A 9,057-nucleotide genomic window follows, 5' to 3' on the forward strand; every position below is an offset into this window, starting at 1 on the left:
TGAGTGGGGTAGTTCTTCTCATTAGGCTTCAATTGGCGAGAGGTATAAGCAACAACTTTCTTCTCTTGCATCAAAATTGCGCCAAGACCTTGGAGAGAGGCATCACAAAAGACCTCCTACGGCTTGGATTCATCAGGCGGAGTCAGAACTGGAGCAGTGATCAATTTCTCTTTCAAAGTGTTGAAAGCAATCTCACACTTCGGAGACCAAACATACTTGACGCTCTTCTGGAGAAGATTTGAGAGAGGCTTCGCGATCTTAGAAAAGTTTTCAATGAATCTTCGGCAATAGCTTGCGAGACCAAGGAAGCTACGGAGTTGCTTCACGTTTTGAGGAGGTTCCCAATTCACATTTGCAAACACCTTCTCAGGATTCACGGCAATGCCCTTGGCAGAGATGATATGACCAAGATAAAGAACCTCATCAAGCCAAAATTCACACTTGGAGAACTTGGCGTAGAACTGATGTTCCCTGAGCTTATCAAGAACCAAACACAAGTGCTTGGCATGATCTTCCTTGTTCTTGGAGAAAACCAGAATGTCGTCGAGATAGACCAAAACAAAGTCATTGGTGTAGGCGTTCAAGATGAAATTCATCATGCGAGAGAACGTCGGAGGAGCGTTGACGAGGCCAAAAGACATGACAGTGTATTCATATGAACCATAGCTTGTCCTGAAAGCCGTCTTGGGAATATCTTGCTCACGGATTCGAATCTGATGATAACCCATACGGAGATCAAGCTTGGAGAATACTTGGGCACCTTTGAGTTGTTCGAACAGCTCATTGATGTTAGGAAGTGGGTATTTGTTCTTGATGGTCTTCTTGTTCAATGGACGGTAATCAACACAAAGTCGGTCCGTTCCATCCTTCTTCTTCACAAAAAGAACACCACAACCCCACGGAGAAGAACTAGGCCGGATGAGACCCATTTTCTCTTGAATATCGAGTTGCTTCTTCAGCTCCTTCAACTCTTCAGGTCCGAGCTTGTAAGGACATTTGCACACAGGTTCCGTACCAGGCTCAAGATCAATAACGAATTCAACTAGCCGGTGCGGAGGCATTCCTGGAAGCTCTTCTGGAAAGACGTCTTGATATTCGCAAACGACTAGAATCTGCGAGATGGCATCCAATTCACCCTTCTCATTGAGAGAAAACAGACGGATGGTATCATCACGAGCGGCAAAGACAATTACATCCTCAAACGAATGAGTCAATTGAATCTGCCTTGCTGCACAATCAAGCTGAGCCTTGTGCTTAGAAAGACAATCCACTCCGAGAATAAGATCAATATCCGAGTCACCAAGAACCGTAGGAAAAGATAGAAACTTGTAATCTCCCAAAGTGATAGTAACATCCGGAGCAATGGAGTTAGCATGCATGCGCTTACCGGGAGAGACAACTGCTAATGGACTAGGAAAATTTGCAAAGGCAAACCATGCTTAGATGAAAATGGTCTCGAGATGAAGCAATGTGATGCACCCGTGTCATAAAGAACTTTAGCTGGAATATCATTAATAGGAAGGTTACCCATGATCACATCTGACGAGTCCTCTGCCCGAGCTGCATTCATCAAATTGACCTTGGCGTGCTTGGGGTTATGCTTGGCTACAGCTGTACTTGCCGAGCTGACAGGAGGAGGAGGAGGAAGACACCTCTGGTTGAAACACTTGTTGGCATAGTGACCCTCTGTTGGCACTTGTTGCACGTGACCTCTGAAAGCGGACGGTGATACGGAGCACTCGATCTTGGAGCTTAAGACGAAGTCTTGTTCTAAAAGCCAGGGTTGGGTGGGTGGGAAGAACCACTGCCACCTTTTCTCTTCTGCTGATACGGCTGACGGAACGGAGGAGGAAGCCAATACTTCTGCTGCTTGGCCACTTGAGTAGAGGAAGAAGGAGTAACATCTCTGACTCGCTTCTTGGAAGCATCACACCTCAACTGAGCAGCCTCTTGCTTCAATGCCATGTTGTAGAACTCATAGTATCTCAAGGGCTCGAAGAGAACAAGAGCGAGCTGGATTTCTTCTCGGAGACCACCCCTGAACTGGTATATCATGCTCTTCTCATCAGGGACGTCCTGCTTGGCAAAGCGGGCGAGCTTCTGGAACAACTTGTTGTAGTCATAGACAGACAAAGAGCCTTGCTTCAGATTGCGGAATTCCTCACGCTTGCTTTCAACCACGCTCTGGGGAATATGATGAGCTCGGAAATCTCGACGGAATTCATCCCAAGTGATAACACGTCCACCTCTGGAGTCCTTGTACTACTGGAACCATTATGCAGCTTGATCTTTGAGTTGGAAGGAAGCGAACTTGACAAATTCCTCAGGCCTGACGTTACTGCACTCGAAATGCTTGCACAGATCCACAAGCCAATCGTCAGCATCGATTGCCTCAACACAATTGCTGAAATACTTTGGCCCGTTAGCAAGGAACTGGTTGAGTGTAGCAAAGTGATTCTGGTTGCTGCCTTGATTCCCTTGGTTGCCTTGATTGCGCTCTTGAAGAATTTGCATGATCAACTGTGTGTTTGCATTGGTTGCGGCCATCATAGCTTGCCATGCCTCCGGAGGGGGTGGAGGTGGTGGCGGATCAGGATTCGGAGTCGTGCGCGTTGGAGGAGCCATCCTGAAGAGGTTGACATCCATTAGCACATTGATAGACATATATTGAAGCTGAATCCAACGGAATGAAAATTGCAACATATAGTCTTCACATCCGAACAAAATGAACGAATGCATTCCTCTTGAAATGGTCACATATCCATAAATTGAGAAGCCACGCAGAATTAAGGTAGAGAAATAAATCAACAAGGTACGGATCAAGAACGAATAATCGGTAAGAAATCCCAATCTCAAACCAATATCCGTGGAAGAAGAACTAGAGATACTAGAATTCCCACCTATGAAACTCCCGAACCTTTCCGGATATGCAATCAGGTGTTGGGGATACAGGGGAAGCATAATATCTCACCCAAATCTAGCAAATCCTACATCCAGCTGTATCCATCCTTCAACACATAACCAAGAAAAACTTCGGAAACCATCTACCTCAACCTTCGAAAAGCATCTGTTATACAAGTTATGGCGATACTCCCGAACTCCCACCCCAGTACTGGGTGGCGTCGAGGTTATCTCACCAACGAACTGCATAAAAGAGATTTTCGATGTCGGCGTACTAAACTCAGGTATTCCAGAACTGCAACGATAAAATTATGATGACAACACCTCAGAGCTCAACTCCCCGGGACACTTCCACAAAACCCCTGACAGGAGGCACCAAGACAATGTTCTCATCATAGAACCATCGGAACGATTCCAAGATACCCGCGTGATCATAAATTTTTTTTTAGTGAAATTTGAGAAGAGAAGAGTCAAAACTCTACGTCAGGATGCCTTACCAGAGCGATGAGGAGACTGGGAAGTAAAAAGAATTCCTAAACTCTCCGATATATAATTCCTAAATGACTAAAAACATTTTTCTAGACACAACTCGGCCGCTAAAAACAATCAAGCAACGGGGCTCCTAAGGTCGGGGAAGGCTCTGATTACCAACTTGTAACACCCTCGATACGACTATATCTCCCACGTGTCGAGGCACGACTTAGAGGCATAATCACATTGAAGGCATATGTCCCAAGTTAGGCAATCTTCACAACATCCCATGTAATATAAATAATAAAGGGGAGATAACCTAGTTGGCTTACACTCGCCACGTCAATCAAGTACATAAATAACATTACATCATCCAAACACTCATGGCCCGACTACGCTGCCAAAATAAAAGATAACCCAACATGCGACACGGTCCCGTTCACCCCCAACTGGGCACCACTACTGATCATGAGGAAAGGAAACATAGTAACATTGAGAGTCTTCGTCGAACTCCCACTTGAGCTCAAACGCGTCTCCTGGAGCGGAATCATCAGGCCCTGCATCTGGTGTAATAGTAATTTGTGAGCCACAGGGACTCAGCAATCTCGCACCCTCGCGATCAAGACTATTTAAGCTTATAGGTAAGGCAAGGTAAATATGTGGAGCTGCAGCAAGCGACTAGCAAGTATGGTGGCTAACTTATTCGCAAAGGAGAGCGAGAAGAGGAGGCAAAGCGCGAGCGAGAAACTAGAGAACAACCTGCGCAAACATTACTCCAACACCGTGTCCACTTCCCGGACTCCGCCGAGAAGAGGCCATCACGGTAACACACTCAGTTGATTCATTTTAATTAAGTTAAGGTTCAAGTTATTTACAACCGGACATTAACAAATTCCCATCTGCCCATAACCGCGGGCATGGCTTTCGAAAGTTCAAATCCCTGCAGGGGAGTCCCAACTTAGCCCATGACAAGCTCTCACGGTCAACGAAGGAATAGACCTCCTCCCAAGACGTTCCGATCAGACTCGGTATCTCGGTTCTTCAAGACACTTCGACAGGTTAAAACAAGACCAGCAACACCGCCCGAATGTGCCGACAAATCCCGATAGGAGCTACACATATCTCTTTCTCAGGGCATACTCAAATTGTCTTAGGTATGGGTAGGCCAGCCCAGAGTTGCCCCTGGTGGCCACCAGCAGCTGACAGGTGGAGCAACACTCAGAGGAGCACTGGCCCGGGGGGGTTAAAATAATGATGTCCCTTGAGTCTACAGAACCCAAGGGAAAGAAAAGGCTAGGTGGCAAAAGGTAAAACCAAGGTTGGGCATTGCTGGAAAAGCTTTAATCAAGGTGAACTATCAAGGGGTTCCCATTATAACCCAACCGCGTAAGGAACGCAAAATCCGGGAACATAACACCGATATGGAAACTAGGGTGGCAAGAGTGGAACAAAACACTAGGCGAGAGGCCGAGCCTTCCACCCTTTACCAAGTATATAGATGCATTAATATAACATAGCAATATAATGATATCCCAACAAGTAAATAAATGTTCCAACAAGGAACGACCTCCAATCTTCACCTTCAACTAGCAACGCTATAAGAGGGGCTTAGCAAAGTGGTAACATAGCCAATCAACGATTTGCTAGGACATGGTGGGTTAGAGGTTTGACATGGCAATTTGGGAGACTTGAAAGCAAGTGGTAGGCATCGTAGCATTGGCATAGCAAAAGAGCGAGCAAACTAGCATAGCAAAGATAGTAGTGATTTCGAGGGTATGATCATCTTGCCTGCACAGTTGTCAGAGTTGACTGGATCCTCGAAAGAAAACTCAACGGGCTCCTCGTTAGCAAACTCTTCTCCCGGATCTACCCAAACAAGACAAACAAGCAACAAGGATACAATCAACCACGTGCAAGGATCAAGCAATATGATGCAATGATGATATGCTATGCGGGATGCGATGCGGGATGCAAAATGCAAGATATGACAGGAAATGCAAGAACCTAGCCTCAACTTGGAAATACAAGTGTGACACTAGAAATATGAGATGAAATCACTTGAACAATATAAAGAACGCCGGAATCGTAGTTACGGTTTGGAAATGGCAAGTGATTCAAATATGACACCGGTCTGCGATTTACAGCAAGTAGCCATCTAAATGTAATGAAATGAACATGCTACAGCACCCAAACATGACAACAAAATACATGGCAGGGATGCATTCACGATGCTTAACAAAAGTCTAGCACTGAGCTACGGCCAATTTATCCATTAACAGGTTCAAACAAGCATGGCAAAATGCATATGGCAAACAGATCTCAGACTTAGTGAAATTAACACTTGTCTGGAATTTCAGATCAGGTAGCTCTCTTCGGAGCAACAAATCTACATGCTACAGGACCTGAAAATGTCCAAGTAAAACATGGCATGGAGCTACTCAAATAGATTAACAAAAGTCTATTAGTGACCTTGAGCCAAAAGGGATCAGAAAATACAATTGCAAGCATGTGAACATAGCAAAAACATAATCAGATCACAGACTTAGTGAAAACTGGCACATGCTGAAATATAACTCAAGTAGGCATGTTTACGAGCTCGATGCACTCACTACGGTGCAAGTCATGATAAGCTAAGCATACCACCATCAATAAGGCACAAAATGCAAGCTAGACATGGCAAGAACAATAGCATAACATGCACGGATCAACTACAACATCATCGGCAAAATTGCAAACAAGTTGACAATCTACGCAGATTCACAAAGTAGCAAAAGTAGAGCTCGATTGACTCAAGCTAGGGTGCTCCATAATTGCGAACAAAGACATGGATGGATAGAGCACTACAATATTAACAAAACATCCTTATTGATCACCCTCAAGAGAGGCACGGATCACTAGGAAACAACATGAACATATGGCATCATGAGATAAACAGCTCAAGGACTTAGTGGAATTGCTAAGTCCCTGAAAACAGAATTAGCAAGTGCACCACTTTGCAAGCTTGCACTAGTCACCACACACATCACAAAAATAAAAGGGTTGCACCTCTGGAAAGATGACAAAACCCTTAACAAAACATATGTAGAGCATCAGGGCATATCATGCACACAATAATCATGGCAAAAATGACAAAAAGCTAAACGGAGTAGCAAATGTGACAATTATCTCAAGTAGCCCTCTTCTAACAGCATTTCGGGCATCAAGATGGACTCAAATGAAAATTATGCAATGGAATGAAATTATGTACTCTCTGAGATGAACATTTTGATATGCTATATGCATGAATTGGAGCTACGGATGCAATGTTACGGAGCTACGAACAGGAGCACATGGATCTGGAATTTTGGGACTTGGAAGAAAAAAAAATGACCTAGGGTTTACTGTTCACGGATCTGGATCGGGCGCGAAATCCGATGTTCGCTGGAGGGCTTCGCCGGAGTTCGCCGGACTTGGAGGGAGAGGCGGCCGAGGAGGAAGAGGCCGGGGCGATGTCGGTGGAGGACCGGCGCGGGGCGGCGGAGGCGGCACGGCGGCGCCACGTGGCAGGCGGCTAGAGGCCACGGGCGGCGGCGCGAAGAGTCCGGCCAGGGGCGGACATGTCCGGCGCGGCGGGGCGATTTTTAGGGTTTCGGGGGAAGAAGGAGATCCGAATTTCGGGGGGGTTTAAATAGAGGTTGAGGGAGCTAGGAGAGTCCAAATGAGGTGCGGTTTTCGGCCACGCGATCGTGATCGAACGCTCTAGATGATGGAGAAGGCTTAGGTGGGTTTTGGGCCAAATTGGAGGGGTGTTGGGCTGCAACACACACAAGGCCTTTTCGGTCCCTCGTTAACCGTTGGAGTATCAAACGAAGTCCAAATGATACGAAACTTGACAGGCGGTCTACCGGTAGTAAACCAAGGCCGCTTGGCAAGTCTCGGTCCAATCCGGAAATGTTTAATCCCCACACACGAAAGAAAGGTAGAAATGACCACCGGAGGAGAATGAAGCGCCGGAATGCAAAACGGACAACGGGGAAAAAGCTCGAATGCATGAGATGAACACGTATGCAAATGCAATGCACATGATAACATGATATGAGATGCATGACAACGATAACAACACACAGAGACAAAGACCCGAACCCGAGAAAATAAAATAACTTAACGCGGAAAACGGCAAGAGTTGGAGTACAAATTGGGAAAGTTACATCCGGGGTGTTACAGCGCTCTCCTTGACCAGGTCCTCCCCGACATGCATGCGACCAGTGGCTGGAAGAGCCTCTCTGTGCTGGTCACGCCGGTGGGCAGAACGTCACCGGGGGAGCTCTATAGCCCCGGCAATCGCCGGCGGGAGCCGCTCCTCCTCGCATCCAGAGCGTGCGCGGGAGGTGGAAGACGACCTGCCGCTGGGGCCCGCACGACAGTGACCTAGTAGGCGGGCCCGTCCGTTTAAGTGGATACGCCTCCAGCGGATCCGCTTCCCCTGCGCGGAAGCGTACTCCGCGAGGGCGCCTTCGGTGTCGCCTTGTCGTCCGCGTGGCCGAGCCGCTGGGCCGGCCCAGTGCGCTGCGGCGCTATGCTGCGCTCGGTGCGCGGTATAGGTAAACCCCCCCCACTTCCTTTGTCTTTTCCTTTTCTAGAAATTTGTAAAATCTCCCAAATATTCATATTAACTCCAAATTGAATGATTCAAATTTCTGGTGACTCCATAAATCATGATCTACCTGTTGGTGCAGCATGCACATTTTTCTAGAACAACTTTCCTCACACAAATTAAATAAAATCCCATTGTCCATTTCTGTGATAAACTTTAGAAAATCACAGAGGGCTTAAATTTGATCCAAATGCCATGATTCAAATTTCTAGATGCTCCTGAGTTTATAACTTAGGTGATGAACATTTTTATTAATACTTTCTGTGCCACACAATATAATGAGCCATTTCTTCATATTTGTCAATTTTGCAAATTCCTAGGAAATTCATTTGAACTCCAAATCCAGTGAAACCAACTCCTAGATGCTTCTAAAATCATGATTTGTTAAATGGGTGACTTTGCTCATTTTTCGAAAATATATTTCTGTACACTTCTTGCAAATCCATAAACCCCTTGATTCCATCATGTTGAAATGTTCAAAAATATTCACTAATCCAATTCCAATGAAACCACCCTGGTTTTTTTCATATGACCAGGGAAGTCCTAGAAAAGTCAAATCCATATTTTTTAGAGCACTTTTATTTTCTGCCTTGTTGTGTTGCTTATTATGATTATTTCGACGTTAGTTGACGAAGTAGACGGAGTACTTGGAGAAGGACCAGAAGATCTCAAGACTCTGATGAACCAGGCAAGCAGCCCTTTGACCATGTCTATGAAACCCTTTTTATGCATGTCATATAGCACTTTATTAGTGTTGCATCGGAATCATGATGAGATGGTAACCACTTTGATGGGTTGCCTCTATTACTTCCTCGTTGATACTTGCATTGTGCATGACCCTACCTCCTTATGAGGGTTATGCCGGTGGGAGTAGATAGGATGCTAAATTAGTGCTACACAAAAAAAGGGACGGGAATATGCATGGTGATGGAGACATAGTATTTTCAAAAGACTTTTCGGAAACCCCATCGGGTGACACTTATGCCCGGGGGAGATGATGAGTTGGGTAACCACTTGATGACGAAGTGGTGTACCGAGGCAAGTGTGTGTGT

Source organism: Triticum dicoccoides, chromosome 1A (assembly GCF_002162155.2).
Source record: "Triticum dicoccoides isolate Atlit2015 ecotype Zavitan chromosome 1A, WEW_v2.0, whole genome shotgun sequence".
Lineage (NCBI taxonomy): Eukaryota > Viridiplantae > Streptophyta > Magnoliopsida > Poales > Poaceae > Triticum > Triticum dicoccoides.